The sequence below is a fragment of the Condylura cristata genome, unplaced genomic scaffold (assembly GCF_000260355.1).
Source record: "Condylura cristata isolate star-nosed mole 26May11 unplaced genomic scaffold, ConCri1.0 scaffold00027, whole genome shotgun sequence".
NCBI lineage: Eukaryota > Metazoa > Chordata > Mammalia > Eulipotyphla > Talpidae > Condylura > Condylura cristata.
The window spans coordinates 21,260,948-21,284,172 of record NW_004567128.1 but is presented as its reverse complement, the minus strand read 5'-3'; the positions used below and the strand labels follow the sequence as shown (position 1 = coordinate 21,284,172).

General features: G+C 44.6%; 1 long non-coding RNA gene across 1 annotated transcript in view; it reads right to left on the bottom strand.

Moving 5' to 3' along the window:
* The window catches only part of LOC105854153, a 124,220-nt gene that overhangs the window by 6,428 nt on the left and 94,567 nt on the right, over positions 1–23,225 (bottom strand). The window lies entirely within an intron of this gene.

Below are 23,225 nucleotides of genomic sequence, written 5' to 3'. Positions count from 1 at the left end.
ACCAATAAAAGGGAGACATATTTTTTTAACCTAGTAGGGAAAGCATAAGGAAATAGAAGTGTATGTTTAGCAAGCCTCTGAGGAAAGGGGAACTTCCTACATGTTGAAATGATAGAATAGACCAGCGAGGAAAAAGGCCAACCAATTTAACTTTGTATATAAAAATATTTGTTTGCATATAAATCATATATATGCACGCAATATTTATAAAATACTTGCAGCAAATCCCTTCCTCGTGTAGAGGGAAGGGAAGACAAACCCTGGAAGCTAATATTTCAGTGGCGAAGAGCACGAGCAGATAATTCACCGAAGAGAAAACACAACTAACTCACCAACATTTAGAAGAGTGTCATGCCTCATTAGTAAGGAAATAATTGCAAATTAAAATAATGAGGTGCCATTTTTCCCCAATAAAATTGCCTCAAAACTTACCTAGTGCTCTTGAGGGTTTGGTGAAATTGTTGCTGATGACGTCAATTATTGCAGCTACGTTGGGAAGACATTTGGTAAATACGAATGAAGATCCATAAAAATGTCCATATGCCTAGACTCAGCAATTCCACTTGTATCCAAAGGAATCTAATCTAAGGAAATGGTCAGAAACTGTATGCATGGGGGAAACACTTTATCCTTGGAAAAACGTAAGCATGCTAATGCAGCAAAATTACAAATTCCAACATCTAAACTTCAGGCTACAAGGTGCTGATAGACTAAATTGTGGGGTATTTACTGATGAGACATTTTGAATCTGTTACAAAATGAAGACCAAGAAGGTAGAATGGTATGTGGAAAAAGGAACATCACTTAAAGCTAACTGGAAAGATTAGCTTTAACTAACTGGGGAGATTTTCTCAAAGCAGGGGATATGATAATCACATAGACTTCCACTCACAATCACACACGTAAATTGAAACGTATAAAAAGGCAAGATGAGAGCCCTCCCTGGTGGCGCAGCAGGTTAAAACACTGTACTAAGAAGCTTAAGCCCCTTCCGCATGAGTTCAATCCCCGCCTGCCCCGGAGGTGATCCACATGGCGAGGCAGACCTCTCCTGACCCGCCCGCTGCTCCCCTCAGCAGTGTACTTCAGTTGATCTGCCTGTCCTGCTCCCCACTCTGTCTCTGGCCTGTATGAATAAATAAATAAATCTTTAAAAAAAAAAAAGGCAAGATGAAAACATACCCAAACGATACAGCCCAATGTAGCTTTGGGAGATGATGTTTCTTCCTTTCCCACTTTCCCATACATCATAATGACGAGTAGGAGTAGCTGGGTTTGGGGATCAAATAATGTTGGCTTCAAATCCTAGTTTTAGCATTAACGGTGTCATCTTGAACAAGTTATTTAAATCTGAACTATAAGATTCAGCTGTACACTGAGAATTTCAACAATTATCTCAAAAGAGAGCTACAGAATTAAGTAGAATGATGTGGAAACACATTCACCATTGTGCCTAGAACGCAGTAAATGACCAGAAAGTGGGAAAGCTTATTATTGGAGTTATGATTTAGCTAATATAAAAAAACTGTATTTTTAGAAACTTGTTGAGCCCCATGGACTGGGAAACAAAATTGTCCTTTATTTCCTGCCTCCCTTCACCAACCACCACCAAGAAAGATTGCCAGATTTCATTTAAAAGGTAAAATAATGATTGCTTTAGTTCATGTATATGAACTTCCTCATTATTCTAGTTTGGTTTTCTTTCAAGTTGCTTTTATGTCACCACCACCAGGCAGGATGTGCCAGGTGACAAGACTGTGGGGAGCTTTCCATGGAAATAAGTGCCCCCATTTCATATACCAACATGCTAGATCTCAGGAGTGTCAAGGGATTGGGCCCCCCACTCTGCCCAGGACTCCTTGGTGCCTTCATCCTGGGGGACTCATTTCCTGTTCTCCATACTCTGAACTTTTCTTTCTCCCTCCGTTGTGTGTTAGCAGCTGCCAGGGATTTTCTGGGACACCCTAACTGGAAATCCTAGGAACACAGGCTTCAGAGGACCTGCAGGAGGTTGAGTGTGTGTGTGTATGTGTGTGTGTGTCTTGAGTGGGTGGGGACGGGTGGGGACTTCAGGAGAAACATCAACTAGGGAGCAGGTGAAGACAGAACTGGAGGAGAGAGTGAAGAGCTGCAGCAAATTGTGTTGGATGAAAGAACACCTCCTCTCTCGTCAAGACATGTGAAACCTGGGAGCTTGGGTTTCCCTCTTGACACTATTTTCTTTCCTCCTACTCCTTCACCCCTGCTGTGTCAGCAGGACTTCTAGGCTCTCTCCCTTCCCCTCTACTCACCACACACACTTTTCTTCTCAGACTGGTTTGGACCCTGCCAGCTACCATTAGCTTTGTGATCTTGTTACCATCTTTGGTAGTCTTCCCCCTGGCCCTCCCCAATCCCAGCTCTATTTCTCATTCCAAGTACCAATAACACTGTTGGGGAATACAACACAAAGGTATCCAAGAAGGAGACGATAAACTGGTCTTACTCCATCTCATTGGAACTATTGGTAAGGAGTGGTCATCTCTCACTGGCCTAGGACTCCCCATCTCCCCACTAGACTGCTCCCCTAACATACAGCCACACATTGCTGTCATTCCTTTTCCCTCTTCAACCTCACAGCCCCACATCCAGCTCTGCTAAGGTCCAAGTCAATGCCTGATGGTTCCAGCCTCTAGCCTTGGAGTATTCCTGGTGAGGCCCTGACATTGTGGAGCAGAGGCAGTCTCTCTGCTGTGCCCTGTTCGAAACAGTCAGAGATAATAAGATGATTGTTGTTGTTTTAAGGTGCTACATTTTGTGATGATGGAATAGTAACTAGAATAGATTCCAACAATCATCACACCTAGTGACATCTCTGTGGTAGTCATCCCAGCAGACTTAGCATTCACATGAAACTATTCCTTTCTCTTCAAGACCCTCTCTTGCATGGCTAGAAGAGACTAAGAAGATGTGAGTAAATACAGAATGGGATCATGTCCAGTCATTCTAATTCTGGGGTGGGGGGGACAATGAGGGGAGGAGACTGACCCAGCTATTACCCTAACCTGACTGAGGCCTGACTGGACAGGCTGAAGTGACACGGCCATGCTCCCAGCCGCGCTCCGCCAACAATCTCTGCCTGCTCTGAAGGGCCCCCTACCCATCAGCATGGGCAGCCCAGCCCCGCAAGGAGGGCAAGACTCAGCGCAGGGGATCAGCCTGTCACTGCAGAGCCTGGTTGTGACCACTCAGACTGAGCGCCACTCACTCGTCTGTGGTTCAGCAGATGTCACATCTACCGTCTTTTGACCTGGCCCAGCCATGACTGTCAGTGAACATTGAGCTAGGGCCTGCTCTGCTCACAGCCAGACCCCTCTGTTAGCCGGTGGAGCTGGAAAATCTATCCTGGGTGGCATGAGCTAATGTCTCGTGTGTGCCAGGCCCTGTGCTAGAAGCTTCACAGACATTTCCTCCTTGCAGGCACGGGAATGTGGTTGTCAGGATGATGGCCCCCAAAGATGTCTGCATCTTAATCCTGGGAAGAATTGAGTGGGTTACACAGAGCCCGTCCTGACCATCCAGGCTAATCTCCCCATCTCAAATTTCTCAACTAAATCCCAGCTGCAAAGTCCTTTTGCCATATCAAGATATATATAATGGAATACTAGTCATGATGAAATATTGTCATGTGTGACATGCATGGACCTTGAAGGCATTATGCTAAGTGAAATAAGTCAGAAAGAGAAAGAAATACCACATGGCATCACTCATTTGAGGAATATAAAGGGGAAAAAAAGGAATTGAACAAATAAAACAAAAACAAACCCTGAAACTGACAGCAGAATAGAGGTTGGCAGAGTAGACGGAGTGGGGAGGGAACATGCAGAGGGCTGATCGGTGCTGGATGCTGACTGACGTCTGCTGGTGGGCATGGGGTGACATACACAGTTGCTGAGGTGGGAAGTATATACCTGAAACTTACACAGTGCTGTAAACTAATGTTACCTCAAAAATTGCAAGGAAAAAAATGAGATCATGGATTAGATCCTGGAACAGAAAAGAAGTATGTTAGTGGAAAAGCTGGTGAGCTTTGAATGCAGTCTGTAATTTTGTTAATAGCAGAGTGCCTACATTAATTTTCTGGGTTTTCTAAGTGTAGTGTGATCATGTAAGTCATTAAAATTATGGAAAATTGGGTGAAGGAAATATGAGAATGTTGCACTATTTTTGCAACTTTTCGGTGAGTCGAAAATTATTTCAAAACAGAAAGTTAAATGATAACAAAAATAGCACACAAAATAATGACAATATTTATGAAAACATTCTCTTACTTGGCATCTGAGATTCAGTTTCCTTGTTTCCTCTTTTACTGATGACTCTTTCTCAGACTCCACTGGTAAAGAGTTCCCTAGTGCTCCCCATAGGGACTATTTTGTCCTTCTGCTCTTTTTACACAACCCTAATGCTCACACCCACATCTGTCACCTGAAGGGCACCTCTTCTGAGCTCCAGCCTGAATACCTGCCTGCCACCAGCATTTCAGGCCCACCTGGATGTAGCTCAGCGAGACATAGCTGATGACTCTTCTCCCCTCTCATCCTCTGACTGCACCATCTGGTTCCTCCTGCTAGGTCTCCATTTCAGCAAGTGACCTTACCATCAATTCTCTGATCCCTGGTAGAAACATCCAATGCAAATGACCCAAGCACCTAAATTGTTTGCAAAGTTTGTCAACTTCTCTCTACTTCCACAGTCAGCCCCCTGTCATCACTTATCTAGAATAATGCATTCATCTTCTAACTGGTTTGTCTGCATCTTATTTCTTCCCTCTGCCTCAGCTTAATGACTGTCACCAAAAATTACTTTGAAGCACAAGTCACGGTCATGGCACTTTGATGACTGGCTTTTTTGGAATGAAGTGTAACTTCGATAACATTGGGATAAAGTCTTTTTCTCAGCTGGTCCAGGGGTAGCCAATTTAACCTCATCTCCCACCAGTCTTTGCCCTCATTCCTATCACCTAAGTCTCAGTTGCTTACAACCACTCTCTAAATTTGAGAGTGTTCTTCACCCCTCCATAAGCTTTAGGTCAGACTTTTCCTTCTACCTGGAATGACTGATAAAACCTTAGGTATCTTCTAGACCCAATTCAGATACCTTGTCAGATGAGAATCCTTCCTGATGCTACCAGGCAACAATGATCACTAATTCTTCCTGCTCTTTTTCTCTAGTAAAGTGTTTGTCAACTACTATTACTTTCATATGCTGACCCGTGACTATCGAGAGGATATAAACTGGCACCTAACACTCTATCTCTCAAGAAATCCTGAATGAATAAAGAGGGCACATAGATAAATATCCATAAGTGGAGGGGTGGAAACTGTGTGGATATTAGGTAGGTGGATTTATGGGTGAATGGAGAGCAGGTGGGTCTGAAGGATAGGTGAGTGGGAGATGGGTGGGTTGGTGAATGAATGGCTAGATGCATGGTGGGTCCATGGGGGAGATGGGCAGGTGGTGGGTGGTTGATGACCAGAGAATGGACATGATATTGGATGCATGGTGTGTAGCTCTATGGATCTGGACTGGGTAGCAAGCGGGTGGAGGAATGATGAATGGCAGGTGGGTGAATGACCAGAACATGGATGGTAGGTGGATGGATAGGCTGGAGAGGGGTTGGTGGGTAAACAGAATGGATATGGTGGTGGTTGTAGCACAGTGGATGGAAGAAAGAAGAGAGGTGGGTGGATGAAAGTGGATGAAGTGGAATTTTGGATTGATATCAAAAAATATCTTAGAATGAAGAGAGTGAAAGGCCTTTACAGAATCATGTGCCCTGAAGTCAGATGGCTGGGAGAGGGCTCAATGTCAATTCAAGGCCTACTTTGCCAGTCTGACCCCTATACTTGGGACACTTGGGGCAGGGATCTGGTCATTTCTATCTCCCATAGTCTATCAGAGCTTTAGTCTTGTTCAAAGGGGCTTAATCAATGTTTGTCCAGTGGAATGTCATTCTTCTAGATTATCTGTCTTGTAGCAGCTAGAAAAAAGTCCTTTATTTGGTTCAGGGGATAGGGTTGACCTCTCTTTGGTCATAACCTATACCTGCTTTTCTTGCCCTTTTCCAATACAGACCATGTGTCATCTTTAATGTCTTTGGGCGAACTCAGCAGGTCTCTTGACTCCAGAATCCTAAGGTTATGAGTCATGAGATGATGCTAACTACTTCAACACGTGCAGAGTCTAAATGGGGAACCAAATATATTTTTCTGAGAATCCCACCAGAGCACGAACAAGCCAAATACCTTTGCTTAGGGCTAGAATTTCATCTATTCTGGCAGAAACACTAGCAACTTCAGGTTGTACTGACCAGAAGCCTTGTTTTATAATTTCCTAGTACTTTATTGAGTAAAAATGAGAAAATAAATAAAGTATTATGTAATAGTTGTACCATGATTGCAAAATCTTCCCGAACAGGGTGACCACAGGGGCATGTCTAGCTCCTTTAGTCCTTAAATTCAATAGGCCCACCCCAGACCCCTCACCTCTTCCAGGTGATTTCCAGCTTGCTGTTCCCGCCCCCTGTTCAGCCCACAGCCTTGACTTTCCATTCGAGCTTGTAGACTAATGGCTACCCGGTAGCCACAATTGGTTTTGGTCAATAGGGCTTCTGGGAGTCCTTGTATTCCATTGGAATACAAGCTGATGGTTGTATACAAGCTATTCCATAGCTTCCTTTGCTGAGACTCTGTACTTCTCATGACTTTGCAGCCCCTCCTCTCCCCCCGTCAAGTCCGCCCTCCTTCCTCTAACCTGCATGGAAGAGCAGGGATCTGTATCATGATCCACAGGATGAGAAGGCTCTGTGGTTGCTTCTCCTGGCTTTGTGACGGGAATCCTCATGACCCAAGGGCATAACCCTGGCAGCCAAGGAAGGTTGCATCATAGGAGACACTTTAAATTAAATAGTATGGTCTAGGTTCTTGGGCTCCGATGTGTGGTCTGGGGCAAAGGGGCTGGAATGGAATACAGAAACTTGGACTCCACTCTAGACCCCTGGAATCAGGACCCTATTCTAACGAGATCTCTTGGGGATTCAAGTGCACAGTAGAATCTCAGAAGCCTTGGACATGATGACAAAATCTCAGTGTTATCTAGCCAGTAAGTCAAAACCCTCATCAGTGACAAAATGTCTTATCTTCCTCCCACCGACAAAAGTGACCCACATCTCATGGAAAAGCTCTGTGCTGTAAAAAAAAAATACAATTAAAAGCCTGACTCATTTACCAGCCATTAATACCTTAGCATACAATGATTTTCAGTCAGAGCAGAGCAGTCACTCAGAGTAGTTCCATGAAGGACAACAAACAGATCAGATTTGTTAGGGAGGACAAATGGATCAGGCAGGTGAGACACAGTCAGACAGCACTTGGCATGGGGAGGAGGGACAAAATGAGGTTGGGAAGTACAGCAGGAAGGGGTGAGCAGTCCCTAGAAGGAGAAATAGGGGGCTGAACGCACCTACCAGTGATAGACTGAACGTGTCCTCAAAGTCTGATGACAAAATCCCAGCCTGCAGAACGTGGCTGTATTTGGAGATGGGGCCTTTTAAGAGGTGACTGAGTTAAAATGACGTCATTAGAGTGGTCCCTAGTCCGGTCTGACAGGCGTCTTTACAAGAAGAGAGTACAATACAGGTACACATGGGGAAAGGCCATGGGGGAGACAGAGAAAACAGCATCTCCAGGCCAAGGAGAGAGGCCTCAGAATGAGCCAACCCTGCTGACACTTTGATCTTAGGCTTCCAGCCTCCAGAACCATGAGGAAAATATATGCTGTTAAGACTTTCCAGTCTGTGGTATTTTGTTATGGCCTCCTGAGCCGGCTAAAACACTGCTTTTCCTTGTCTGGCTGCTCCACCCAGAACTAGTCAAGGAAGGAAGTGCACCACCTGAGGTAGTAGTGTCGCTCTTTCAGACACAGATCCTACTTCTTCGCATGAGGGTTAAGAAGAAAGGTCGGCTGGCTGAATCCAGATCAGAAGCCTTCTACCCCTCAAAGTTTCCTTTCAAACTCGTAGACACATTCCCCGTAAAAGTGCGCACAACAGGCCCTCCCTGGTGGCGCAGCGGGTTAAAGCACAGCGGGCTAAAGCCACTTCCGCATGAGTTCGATTCCCGCCTGCCCCGGAGGTGACCACATGACGTGGCAGACCTCTCCTGATCCGCCCGCTGCTCCCCTCAGCAGAGTACTTCCTCCATCTGCCTGTTCTGCTCCCCACTCTGTCTCTGGTGAAGCCTCTCGCCACCCCTGAGCCTCTGGCCTGTACCCCAGTTCTGTATGAACAAATAAATAAATCTTTAAAAAAAAAAAGTGTGCACAACATTTTGCCAATTACATGGGTCCTTTCAATCAGGAGAGGGCAAAGTGCTTTATAATAAAAATAGCTAATGCTTGTCACAGTTTCATACATAGCAGAGCTGCTCCCCCTGCTGTGATCTATTGAATCAGCCCCCACTTCAGGGTTATTACCAAAAAAAAAAAAAAAAAAAAAGCTAACACTTCCATAGCGCCTAGTCTGTTCCAGTCACTGTTGTAATCAGCGTGCACGTGTTAATTAACTGTATGCACGCGTTAATCCACCGAAGCTTGCAAACCAGATTCCTTGATTTCTCTTCTGCAGTGGAAACGTGTGGTTCCAACCTCCTTTGTGAATAAAGAATTTAAAGGTCAGGACCTTGCACCCCAACTCTGGAATGCCACCTCGTAGTTGACTGAAGTATTTTTTAAAATTGCATCACACCATGATTTTCCCATCCACCCACCCTGCTTCCTTCCCTTCCCTTTCAGGAGTTTTGATTCTTAAAGAATACCTTAATCTCCACCTTGGCGTCAGCTTCCTGGGACACTCACCCTTCAACACCTCACTTACAAATCAAGAAGCTGAACTGCAGAGCAGTTATATGATTGTCTCACGGCCACACCATTAGGTGGTAAAACTGGGGTGGGAGCCCAAGTGGTGAGGCTCCAGGACCATACTTTGAACCACGTAATCCCGCTCAACGGGTAGTTGGACATCAGCTCTTTCTTCAATGGAATGTGACCTAGAGAAGGTGGCTGTCTGGCTCTCCCCTCCCGTTGTCCTGCAAGTCTATTAGAAGGCAGGTGAAATGGATTTCCTCAGGGGGCACCAGAACAGTTTTCCTTAAGAGGCAGCCTGAGGGACCACCCGTGGAGGCTCTCCCAACACCTGCAGCCCAAGTGTGTTTTCCAGGCCAGCATTTACGAAGACAGCCTCCCTTTCTCTGGTCTTCCCCTCCCTGCTGCTGCCCAGCTCATGTAGAAAGACGGTGTAATTGCTCGCCTCGTAGAAGCAACTGAATCAGGGCCCCTCTGCTGATAGCGTTAGTGACAAGTGATCGCATCAGGACACTGAAACAGCAGCCAGGGCCCGGCGCCGGTGTTATTTACTGGTCCATCAGGTATGATTCCGGAGTTTAATTTTATCTTCACAAACTTACAGGTGCAAAACGCAGGATCAGCCCGGTGAGAAACCAGGCTAAACTTGCCTTCCCCCAGCTTCCACCCCCAAGAGCTCTCAGGGTGGCACACTCAAATTAAATCATTATTGAGGAGGAATAATCCTGGTAGGTTCAGAAAATCAGTTTTAAATTCAGCCTGCTAGCAAAATTCTGAATGTATTTACTTTCTAGATTTCATTTCTCCATCCATATTAAAGCTCCGTGGCATTATCAATTATGGGTTTATTGCAAAGCACAATAGGATTCAATCTGGAGGAATGCCTTAGGGTATGTCTTAGGAGGACGATAAAGCTAATAGTAATGGGTCTACAACTTCTAAGGCTAATTTTCACAGTTACAAATTTCATAAATAAATAGAAGGCATGTCAGTTTCCAGTCACCCAGCTTGAGGTCTCTCACACTGATAAAACAGGACCTTCCATCATACCCCAGAGATCAGGGGACTCCTGTTTGAGTCCTGGTGGGCTGACTTGAAGTTCCTTTGATCCCTTGTGGAGGAGAAGTGAGCAGCTCTGCTGGAGCCGTTCCAGAACCCCTCTGCTGCTCTATCATGAGGTCAGGAGGAAAGTGGGCCCCAAGCCATAGCCATCCCTGGAATCTGGGAGGTTGGCCATCCACGCTTATCCCAGAATATAGCTAAACTCAGCCAGTGGGTAGGGTGGAGTGTCATATGTTAGTGCCAGGGTGCTGGAGCTGGGCTCCAGGTGCTGGGCAGGACAGAGCTACATCTGGCCCAGCCTGGGGTCTCTTTGGTCCTTTGAGAAAAGAAGGCAGCAGTGGCAGGAAGGTGGCATTGCCATGCTCCTGGCTCTTCCCAGACAGGATCTTGCACACGGGGGGATGGGCCCTCCCCCCACCTCTGTAGTTACTGTAGATGCCTGCACTTGCACACCTCATACCTGACCGACCATCGACTGTCAGTACTCTGGTCCCAGAGTTGCATCCCATGGCTGGCCCCAGGTGGTGGCTGTTGGTTTCTAGTTGGCAACATTTCACTTCAGGGGTAGATCTCTAGTCTCTCCACACTCTCCTCTCCATCTAGGCCAGTGAGCACAACAACACAGGAGTGCAACGTTAACCAAAAGGTTAACGTTGGGGACAGGAACTAGGGGACAGGAACCAGGGAGGCGTCTTTCCGCTTCCCTTCAGGGGGTCCCAGCAGTGTCAGAGCCTGGCTGCTTGTGGTGGCAACTTTAACACACATTTGCATTGCTGTGTCCCTTTTCTTGCCCCCCTCTCCCTGCTCCCTCTTTCCTGATTCTTGGGATCAGCTTTCAAGCGAACGCCCTGCCCCCAAGTGTTAGTCTCAGGTCCCGCTTCCAAAAGAACCCATGTAAGAGGCACATCATTGTCTTTGTTCCTTTGATAGGATAAAGACAGTCCATCTTCCAATAGTTCTCGTAAGATGCACAATTGTAACTTAGCAGGGAGAGACATTACTCTCCCTCTTCTCTATTCATGTGGAAGCATCATCAGGGGGGTTTATGTGTCACCTGAGAAGGCAGGGAGAGAGGAGAACCAAGAAATGTAAGATCAGCAATGGGGTGAGAGGGTGGCAGGGGCATGGGACTCAACAGGAGTAACTACAGCAAAGGCCAGTGGCAGGAAGTGTGCCCAAAGTGTGTGTGTGTGTGTGTGTGTGTGTGTGTGTGCGCGTGCCTAGGTATGTGTCTGTGCCCATGCAGAAGATGATTATATGTGTGCCTCTGCTGAGAAGGCTGCACAGCTTTTGGGTAGCATGAAGGTACACCCATAGGTGGTGATGGGCCCAGCCTAGGGCAGTGAGCTGGGGTAGAGACTCAGTGACCACCACTTTGTGCCTGGGACTCAGTTCTGTCTGAACACATTTTGTGTCCTCAACAATGATGTCCAGAGGTCAGTAGGACCAACAAGTTTGTGCAGCTGTTACTGTCCAGATGTGGTAGGTAATCCCCAAATCCATTCAGAAATTAGTAAGTAGATGTCTCAGGAGTCTTTAAAAAATCAAGTCAGCCTGAAAACAATACCTGCTCATAATGGGTAACATTCCTCAAAGCTTACTATATGCCAGGAACTGTTCTAAATTATTTGCCATATATGAGCTATGTACTCCTCATGACAGCCTTATGAGGTGGGTACTGCTATTATCCCTTCCTACGGGTGAGGAGACGGAGGTACGGAGTGGCAAAGTAACTTGCTCTAAGTAACACCGATTGTAATATGTTAGACTAGGATTTAATACAGACAAAACTGTGAGCCAGGCAAGGCATTTTGGTGCTTTAGAGACATAGACGTCATAGGAGACACATTTCTGGCATTCGAGGACTCTAAAATTTATTGGAGGAGACAGACATTTACACAAATAACAAAATATGAAGCAAAATGAAATAAGCCCCATAATAGCCTCTAGAGTACCATCCTCTGTTAAATAGCCTCTGATTCTATGGCTGATGTCTCACTGCAGCTTTTACAGGAACAGGTGCTTGGAATTTGGGGGTAAATGTGCTTAGAGTCTCAGGAGCAGACGAGGTTGGGTTGATGTGTTAATTCAGATGAAGTCTGGCCTCTCAGTGCTGCTGAGAACAGGACTGTGATCCTCCTTCAGGGGCTTCTTGCTGAATCACTCCCATCATGCCAGGTTTCACGCATATGCATGTTGAGTGCCCCAGCTGCTGTGGGCATGTTCCCACTTGTTTTAGGCAGCATCAATGCTTGGGTCAGGCCCAATGGGCAGACTTCCTTATGTCTGTACCCTGCTGAGTACCCTCCTGAAACTGCAAGGGGACATAGATTTGGGGCTGGTGGGACTCTGATAGACTATGAACCAAGTAAGTGAGGAAAGTCCTTTCAAGGGTAAAAAGGGCATGGATGAGGCTCACAAGGTGAGTCTAAAGTGAAAGAGATGACATGACCGCTCAAAGAGTGAGACACTGAGTTCCTGAATTTCCATTCCTGGTTCAAGCTTACAGAAGACTTGCTATTATTTATTTCCTGCTCTTGGGGCTTTGGAAGATTTGGATATTCACGAATAGACCCTCTTTTTTATTGAGGTTAGCTTGAGTGGGTTTCTTTACCTATCAGACAAAATAACCTTTTATTATCATTTTTAGACTAAAGAGAGTTAATTGTCATATTATGGCATTTCAACAAATAATAAGAAAGAATATTAAAGAAGTCAAAAGAATGTGCACAATAAATATATGGGTGAGATGGTTTCTTCTAAAATATAGTAAGAATTAATTGAAACTTATGAAGCCAATATCCAGACTCCATGATATTAATGGGTCAAAGGAAATTAATGAAAATTTTCACACAGGAAATTCTAACTGTAAGTCAATGCCTAGGAACATATTAACTTCATAGTGACAATAGAATGTATTTATTTGGACTTTATATATTTATTGAGCACCATTATCTTCTAGGAGCTTTGCTAGAGTTGAAGAGTATGGTGTTGAATTTGTCCTCAATGTGCTTACAGTCTAGGTGTGGAGAGAATAAGTTAAGAGAGCAGTAGCAATATATTGCTACTGTTGGAAAATGTAGTAATAAATACATTACAAAAGTTGGAAGTGAAGGAAATGAAACTCGTAAGGTGACAGGGTCAAATAAAAAGTTAAGTTAGCATAATCAATCCATGGATTGATGCTGAAGTGCCCAGGGAGACTATCCGAAAGAATAGAGGCTTTAGAGTAGATGGAGAGTTTGAGCATAAATGTGGAGTCAGGAAATAGGGTTATGGGTGAAAGTGATATCTGTATAAATTTGATACCTTATGAGGATGAAAAACTTTTGAACTGATTTGCCATCAGTCCAAGATAGTGGTAAGTTTCCTGTTTTCTTTTCCCAGGGCTTTAGGTAATAAGTTAGACTCTCAATGAGAATTCAAAGCTCTGTAAAGTCTGAATTTATACTACATGTATGATATAGGAATTTCTCCAACCATAAAACATGGCCCTAGAAAGCAAAGGCAAACCTCCTCTTCAGCAATGCTGCCATATTCCAGGGTGAAAAAGAGTCCCATGCAATCTCCAAAAAACAAAAACCAAAAACCTACTAAAGATGATTTATTAATAAAATACCTTACAGACTACAAACTATGAGCAAGCATCATTCACATGAGGGAGAGTCGGCAGTAAAAGAAATAAACATATTAAAATATAAGCTTGCATCCCAGTAACTTGAGGTAATAGAATAACTGAGTGAGACTATACAACAAATCAATTTAATAATTAAATCAGTAAAAGAAGAATATTATAATGAAAGGATATAGCCCCATGTAATAAAAAGAAGCAAAAATATTTGAAAAATAGGCAAGTAGAAGTTTTGGAAATTAAAAATAAGATGAAATTAAGCTTTTAATGGATGAGTTCAACTGAATAATAAAATAATCTGAAGAGAGATTTTGTGAACTTCAAGTTCGCTGAACAAATCACCTATAATATATAAATATAAAATGAAAGGGAAACAAAATAGAGGCTAGACAATTATGGAGAATAAGCTGATAATAAAAGTCTCAGGAGTTGAAAATAGAGAATGCAGAATACAATAGAAAACACAGGGGTGTGTCAACATGAAAAAATCTCATAGTAGAGAACATTTCAGAATGAATGAAATCCATGAGTCTTCAGATGGTAAACGAGTCCCAAGAGTAAATGAAAATTAATCCACAGTTAGGTTCATCATTAATAAAATAAGAAAGACAAAGAGAATGTCTCAAAAATAACCCAAAGGGAAAAGGAATTGATAAAGAACAACCATTACAAAGTGACAACAGACTTTGTAGGAGTCTATGTGAGGTCCAGAAGAAACAATGGCTAAAATATGGAGGAAAGAATAACTGTGAATTCAGTGCTTTATACCCATCTAAACTATCATTCCAGGGTGAAAATGACAGTGATTCAACTGAGCATTAGTAAAAGTGAGTCCACACGTGCCACCTGATGTGATGCAATATCAAACAGGCAGTATTGCCTATGTGGTATTGTTAACAATGTTTAAACTGACAATGTTTAAACTGAAAATTTAGAGACAGTGGGACTCTTCTGAATTAATAGTACTAAAGATGCTTAATTACAAATGAGGGAATAATGAATTTGTGGCATACACACATACATTGGAATACTGCTTTGTTCAGCTATGAAAAAAGATGGGAGTCTTTCCAGTTAAAACTAAATGGATGGACACATGCCTTTTTGCAGCAACAAGGATGGAGCTGGAAAAGATCATGCTTAGTGAAATTAAGCCAGAAAGAAAAGGAAAAATACCGGATGGTTTCACTCATAGCAGGTGTGTAAAGGACCAAGGGAGAAAATAATAATAATAATGAACAACTATATCCCAGAGACATTTTACGGGAGTGGAGTGGGGACTGGGATCAAAAACAGTGGGAGGGGGGAGTGCACTGGACTGTGGTGATGGCACACGGGTGATCAAGTGATGGGAAGCCCACGGAGATTACAACTGAGATGGGAAAAGGCACAAAATAAAGTAAAAATAAACTATTATGTCAAAATTAAGATAAAGAAGAAAAAAATGGAAAAATAAACAACATGGATGGAACTAGAGGGAATTATGCTAAGCAAAATAAATCAGAAGGAGAAAGACAAATACTGGATGGTTTCACTTACATGTGGAATATAAAGGAAAAAAAGCAAAGAAACAGACAAAACCAAATGACAAACCAACCAACCAACCCTGGAATATGACTGCAGAATTGAGGCTACCAGAGGGAAAGGGTGGTGGGGCAAAGGGTGAAGGGACCCCAATGGACTGTGGTGGAGAATTATGGGTGCTATGATGATGGGCATGGTGTGGTAATATACATTTGAGGATGTGTGAATGTATATTCCTAAAACCGTATAGCGTTGTGAATCAATTTGCTGTGAACCAGTGTTAATGCAATTTAAAAAAAAGGGACTTAAGAGACATAAAAATTAAATACAATGCATGGTCCTATGCTGAGCTCTGAATAGAACAAGTCAGCTGTAAAGTTTTTTGGAAGTATTAAGTAAATTTGAGTATGAACTAAATATTAGATGATATTGAAGAAGTGCTGTTAAACTTTATTTCATTTGCATGATAGTGATATTATGTTTATATTTAAAGTCTTTTTAAATATTTATTTGTAGATATATATTTATGTCATTGTTTATTTTGTATAAATAGCTTTTTTAAAGATACATATTAAAATACTTAAGAGTATGTACTAGTCAGGGTCACATGGAATAATAAAGTTTAACCAAAGGTCTATTTACAAAGGTGTGGGCAGAATGTGGAAAAAAAAAGGAAGTAGTTGAAACATCCCCAAGCTATAGGAGTTCTCAATCATAGATCTTAAGGGGAAGAAGAGGGAACTGTCCCTGGGATCTGGAGAAAGATCTGTAACTATAGTTCTAAAAACTTCCTGCCAAAAGTTGGGGGTCTCAGTGAGAAACAACTATTGCCAACTCAAAACAACTTCTACTCTTCTGTCGGATCCTTCTATTGACCAAACCAAACTGAGAGTCAGAGGGCAAGAGAGTCTAGGGATCAAATCATAGAAGTCAATTTCTCAAGAACAGGGCGGAGTAGAGAAAGGAAGGGGGAAACAAAATTATTCATCACAAGGTAAACATGAAGATCCCTGAATCTTTTTTTTTTTAAGATTTATTTATTTGTGCATACAGAACTGGGGTACAGGCCAGAGGTGCAGGGGGCAATGACAGGATTCACCAGAGACAGAGTGGGGAGCAGAACAGGCAGATTGAGGAAGTACACTGCTGAGAGGAGCAGCGGGTGGGTCAGGAGAGGTCTGCCGCGCCATGTGGGTCACCCCTGGGTCAGGGATCGAACTCATGCTGAAGTGGCTTTAGCTTCTTAGTACTTATTGTGTATTAGAAATTTTTCATAACAAAAGTAAAAGGAAATAAGACTAAAAACAATATAGATTTAAAACAAAGGCCGAGAGAACTGAGATTTATGATCCTAACCAAAAGAATTACTTAAAGGATTTACTTCAGATGGGGAATTCAGCAGTTAAACCCAGAAGGAAGTTATAGGATGCAAAAAAGCAATGCTAAACAATGACCTTATTAAATAGGATCATGAACCTAAACAAGCATTAACCAAGAAAGAAGAAATAGTTGGAAATCACAGATTAGTATGGAAAGTGATATTGCAGGTGGAGAGACATAGAAGACATTTAAAAATATACAGAAGAAAAGAGAGAGCGAAGGAGGGCTTCCTGAGAAAGGAAGGAGGTGCAAATTGACCTCAATTGTAAAAGTCAAACGGGATTTACTGAAGAAGGTCAGAGAGAGGGACAAACCTGGCAGAGGGCTCAGAATCAGAGAGACAGTGTCCCAAGTGTATGCACTGTCTTGATAAACTACGATGTGGGGATGTAGGGAAACCATGCAAGTAAAAGGCACAGCTCAAAGGACTGTGAAAAGTCAGATCTCAGGGACGCCCAGATAAAGCCTGGGGAACAACCAAAGTTGTTCCTGTAGAGAACAAATTTCTGTAGAGAGACGATCTGATCAGATTTGCATTTTAGAAATGAAGCTCAAACTCACCTTCGAAGGAGTGGTTGGAGAGTGTGGAAGCCAAGAGAAGGCTACTGTGGCAATCCAGATGAGGTTGGATGAAGGTCTGAAGTAAAGCTGTGGGAGTGGTGATAGAGAAGACACTGATACAAGAGTCAAATGATTTAGTGATTGGTGAAGCCAGGGGGGCAGTGGGGAGTGGTGACGAGGGAGAACCAGGATACGAACACGGCCTTTGACATTCCCCTGGGTGATGTATTCTGGTGAAATCATGGGACTGTTGGCCCTTGACAGGATCCGCATGGGAGGTGAGGTGATAACTCAGTTTTGTTCAAATCTAAATACCTAGGTTGAAAACTATGAATTTTGGGTTTGGGGGAGGGGGTGGAACCATGGACATCAACCCTAAATTCAAGACAAGAAGAAGGGGAGGGGAATGGGTCATGCTAGAAATCTTCCCCAGGGTATTAACCCACCCCTCTGAATTATGCATGTGCACACACACAAACCCCTTACTGACCAGACTCTCTTAGGACCAGACATCCCTAGCATCCCAGGAGGCTGGAAATATAAAGAAGAAGATAGTCCTAATTGGCTTAGACAAATCATGATCCTGTGCCTCGAGGTGATGTATTGCTCCAAAAACAGAACTAGATTTGGACTAGCAAGGAAGGAAGAAGGGTGTTAAGTATACGACAATCATATTAACTAGACTGGGATTTGGGAACACAGAATTGCTGGCAGGAAGGGTAAGAGCTACGACCAGATGCCCCATTCTGAAGCCTAGAGATTAAGGCCAGGATATATCCTGGTCTGCCTAATGAGAGTGAATAATTGACCCCAGATTAGGGCACATCAGAGTTGGCGATAGAATCTAAGGGAGACTGAAGACTCAGTGGGTTATTCTGGGGCCCAGGACAGGGCTGGGTGTGTAGAAGGGTAATGCAGTGGAGGTTGTAGGGATTCAGGGAAGAACATGAGAAAACCAAGTTAATGTTAGATTTTCTATGAGGTGCAGGAAAAAATAAATCATTCCTAACCAGTGTGGTGTGTTACAGCCTTAGTCTCCATCTGAATTCCAGTGCCAATGACTCATCCTATCCAAGGGCTTCTACTCTAATTCCCACAAGATCTTGGGTCGTCTTTGTTTTTGGAGTCCTGACTCCAAGCTGAGCTAGGGCCCAGCAGCCCCTTTCTGGGAACCAACTTGATGGACGTTACCTGCCGGCCTCAACCTTCCTGTGCTCCTGTCCCAAAGCCCCTCGCGGTGTATGCTCGGCCTGTCTTCATTATAGTAGAAATTCCTGGAGGAAGAGTAAAGTTGGAAGCTCTCATCCATCTTTCCAACTTCCATAGTGCTTCATACAAAGTTTCCCCCAAAGTGTTTGTTGGATTCAATTCTATTAAGTTGGGGAGGAATATAATTTAGTGGTTAAGGGAACTGCCTTCAGAGTCAATTTTTCTAGGTTCAAATCCCAGCTCTGTCACTTATTAGCTATATGATCTCTGGCAATTGGTATTGTTCAACACCTTTTGAGGGGATAATAATGGTACCGATCCCCCAAAGATTGTTTTGAAGACATAAAGCACTTAGAGCAATGCCTGGTATAAAGAGAACACTAGGTATTTGTTCTTTTAATTTAAAGTGCCATTGGTGATGGGTTGACACAGTTAAAGCTGCTCCTGGGGAAAGCGCGTATAGTTTTCCTTCTCACCCACCACACTTTCCTTTATCCTCGTCTTCTTCCTTAGGAAACTTCCACCTGTCTTGTGTCCTTACTGTGTCCCATCTGGTTCTGTGTTCCAGGTCAACGGTTTTTGCTCCAAAATGACTTTCGTCACCCTGAACCTTCTAAACCTCTAGGTCCCAGTTATGTGTCATGGTGGGAAATGCTCTGAGCCATGATCTACCGTGAGTGAGCTCCTAACTAGCTCTGGATGGTGCTTCACTCCTGACGGGAGTTTACATATCATGGGAGCAGGTCTCAGATAATAGGTAGAGGGGTAGTTTTAGAAAGAGAGTAGTATTTTGTGTGTGTGTGTGTGTGTGTGTGTGTGTGTGTATGTTGGGAGTGTCCCTTTAGGTGTCTTTTAAGTCACCACTTAGGCCACGGATTCCATTGGTTGTGAATTGGTTTGGGACACAGGATTCAGGGTTGTGTGGGCATTGCTAAGTGGGCCACTTGTGCTCACTGGAAATGGAAGTTCCAGGAATTGTTTCTGTAACTGACCAGGTCTTGAGCTCCAGAAATGCCCCAATGGGCAGATACCTACAGTGCCAAAGGATGAGGTCATGCCAGTGATGGAAAGTTCAGAGCAACAGACCAGGAAAAGGGGACTCAGAGCCCGTCTAGATTTCGTGGAAGGAGATGATCCCCCTCGGTCTCATCCCATCTCCTGCCTCCCAAGGGGGAACTAGTTCAAAGCAGTAGATACATAGGCACACGGAACTCAGACTCATGCCATGCACCCCCACAGTAAGAGCAAAGACAGCAGGTGTGATTTGCAGGCTGGGAGAAATGGACTTCATCTGTAATCGTACATTATGTTTTCAGAGTACTTTTCAGCTTTTAAAGCACTTTCACATGCATTTTCATATTTATCCTTGTAATAGGTCTGTAAGGTAGGTAGAAGAGGGGGAACCTGAGCCAAGAGGAAGGCTGACTTAGCTTAGCTGTCCTTAAACAATCCCTCTCGCTCAGTATTTTACAAAACAAAATGTAGTTTGCGGCCTCCTGGCCCCGTCTAACCTGTGTGTCCCTGGTCTGGCAGCCCTGTGCCCAGAAGGGGCCCCAGCCCTCGGGGTTTGGGTGCTAAGCCCCAAGGCCTCAGAATCTTTCACTGCATTCCTGCAAGCAACCCACAAAGGAGAGAAGACAGTGTGGGGGAGTTCCCAGGAGTTTCACCCAGTCATATACCTTACGCTCATTCTCATCTCATTGACCCAAAGTCAGTGGCACCTGACAGAAAACTGCAAGAGAAGCGACAATCTGCTCAACCACACAGGCTGTATTTGTCATTCCTATTGATAAAAATAGCTACGAGTTGTGACCCCATTCTGCCCCCTCCCAATATTGAGAATTTTATACTTTCACTCTACTTTGCTTCAAAATCCTAGCAGGTAGGTCTGGTCGCCTGCATTTCACAGAAGATAAATCTCTGCTGGGAGTAGTTAAGGAACTTGTCCAAGAAATCCACAGTCAGACACCGGTAGAGCTGGAAGCCAAGCCAATTCTGTCTGATGCCAGACAGAGCTCGTCCTTGCCCCACTCACTGGCCTCTGGCCACTAGCCAGGATCTGACAATCACATGGTGCTCACCTTATGGTGCGTCAGAGGTTTCTCATTTCACTGGTCTTGCCTCAGCAGCCTGGGCTGCGTACCTAAACACCCTGGAAGCTGAGGGGCCTTCTGGGAAAGATTTCTGCTCCCCACTGTGAAAGAACATCTGGTGTCTCACACTGACATTTGCTAGAGTTGGTGGTGGGTAAAACTCCTGTTTGGTTTCCTGGCACAGGCAGGACACGGAGTCCCCTGGACTGGTTCTCTTGACTTTGCTCCCCTCCTGCTGCTGCCATAGAACCTTCTAGGGCCTCAGCTACCTATCATCTGCCTCTAACTTGTGCTTTAGCACTCCCCTCCTCCCCTGAGCTGCTACTGTGGGCTCACCTTTCTCTTCATGGGGACCCAACATCTAGCCCCTATCCTCAACCCAGATATGCTTTATGCCCATATTCAGTGAACTGGGAACATCCAAGCCCAAGATGGTTTCAAAGCCATCTTTCTGCCTGTTCACATGACACACCCATTATCTTTGGCTGCCCCTCCCCTCCTGTGACAGCACAGAGCACCCACTGAAGTGGCCTCTTCTCAGGGGCCCAACAGGAGCAAAATCTTCTGCTCTTGACTTTCTTCATCCTCTATAGTTGGGGTCTCACTGTCTCCTGCCCACTGGGAAGCCATTTCCTGGCACCTTACTGCTGTGCCCAGCTCTTCTTGACTTCTTTCTCTCTGCCGTGTCACTTGGTCTCAAAGAACAACAGGAAATCTTTGTTCAAGGAGGAAAGCCTCTTTCTCTAGAGCCATAAACTTAATATCTTGGCATCAGCAATGAGCGTGTGATCAAAGAGAGGGACTCAGAGGGAAGGGGGCCCTGGAGGAGGTCCTTCTGAGCTATTATCCGTGATGTGTGCTTTGTCTGTCATCCATTGGAGGCCATTTCCGAAGGGCTTGGTCACTGTGCAATCCCAATCAGATATAATCGATTCCTAAGGTGAAGATGCCACAGTCGATTCAGGATCGAACATCAGGTCAACTTCTTTTTCTCCAAATAGCACAGTCGGCAGAGCCCTACAGACTTGTCAAATGGAGAGACAAACCCACTATGGTGGATTTACATATCCATCATGCCTGCCACCTGGCCCCTGCTCTTAGATCCATTCCTTCCCTTGCTGTGCTTTGTATAGCAGAGAAACACATTTCCCAGATGCCCTTTCCCTCTGGCTTCCAGTTCAGTTGACCAGTGAGAGGCACTGGGGTAAGACTGAAGGGCAGGAAGTAGGCAGAAACCTCTCACTCTTTGCTTCCTGTGGTATTTCCCGCAAGATACTCCAAGACAGTCCTTCTCTCTGCGGCCAAGCTCTCTCTGGGACCCCCCCTCTTGGCTCGCTCCTGTTCTCCATAAACTTTGTCTTCCTTGTGTCCCTTGAGGCCTGGAGGTGGTGGCAGCTTCCTGTTATTGTTCATCTCTGGATCCTCTCAGCATTGTTTGGTTTTCTCACTCTTCCACATCCTGAGTAACCAATTCCCTGCAATCATCTGAAACACTTGCCGAAGTATCTGTTCTTCTGGCTGGACCCTGACCAAGGCAGCTGCGTAATACCTATAAAACATGTAGACTTGACCACGACGATAACACGGCTGCGTATGTTTTTGAAAATTCAGAAACTTACACACGAAGCTCATTCATGGCTTTTGGTGTTCATTTCCCTCTGTGGCTTCCCAGAAAAGAAACAACACCTCCAGTGGTGCAGCTTGCCACTGGAGGTGACATGCAGGTCACCCTCTGATCCCACAAGTGAGAACAGTGCCCTGTATAAAAGGCCACAATTAATTTTTATTGCACATACATGTGGGGAGATACCTGTTTGGCCTCCGTGTGAGAGCCATAACTCTCTTAAATTGATGTGTCAGCGAACTAAAACTCAATATTTTTTTTCACACAGTATATTTTACAGTCAGAGGCCCTTCCCTAATCGGAATAAAGCAATTTGGCTCCCTGTCATTGCTCACTGAAAACATATGAGCTGGTTGGCATTTCTAGCAGCCCAGATTTATCAGGGTCTCTGATCGAGTGCACAGGAGGTTCAGGGCTGTGGCATGGACAAAGGTGGATTTTTTTTATGACAGCCTTGTGCTGCGTCTCTGCATAGCTAGATTTATCCCTTTATTTCAGAAATATTTTTACTGTCTTTAGTTCCTGATCTACTTCAGATTGAAAAGATTCCACATAGTTTGCATGAGGGCTTGGGGTCATTCTCTCTGCCCCTTATAAGCTCCAGTTTCCATTCTATAAAACATCTTGGCATCGCTGTCTCCAGCATCGTGAGATCCTGGAAGTTCAAGGTCTGAATTGCTAAGTCTTCTGCATATCAGCTGTCTGCAGCATTAGAGTAGGCTAAAGACAGGGATTTTTGGACACCTGGGGCCAAGGCCTTGCCCACAAGGCCTTGTAAATCTGTATCTGAACAGAGAATTACCCCTTCGTCTTCCTCTCCCCTCCACACACGTAAGTGTGGCTGCCATCCTTGCAGCGACTGCAGCGACCCTATGGGGGTCCTCCGACTCCTTTCACTGTTGCCCAGCACCCTCTGGCTTCATTGTGCTTTTGTGTCTGGCTGCTTGTACCTGCTCTTCTCAGAGGACTGTCCTTAGGTGACTGGGCCCAGTGGGCCAAAACGTGGGGAGAGACAAAAGTGCCTAGATGTTTACATCCTCTTGGGATGACCCTTAGCCACTGATGGATGGGTGGGTGAGGAAATAGGGACATTCAGCTCCCTTGTCTGGAGTCCCACCAGAGTCTGAGGTGTAGGAAGCCCCCAGAGCCCCGCTGTGGGGTCAAGCTCATGAGGCTGGGACATTCCCTGACATGGAACTGTTGCGTGGCCTCTTGCCCTCCTCTCTTGCTTCTCTCACTCCCTACT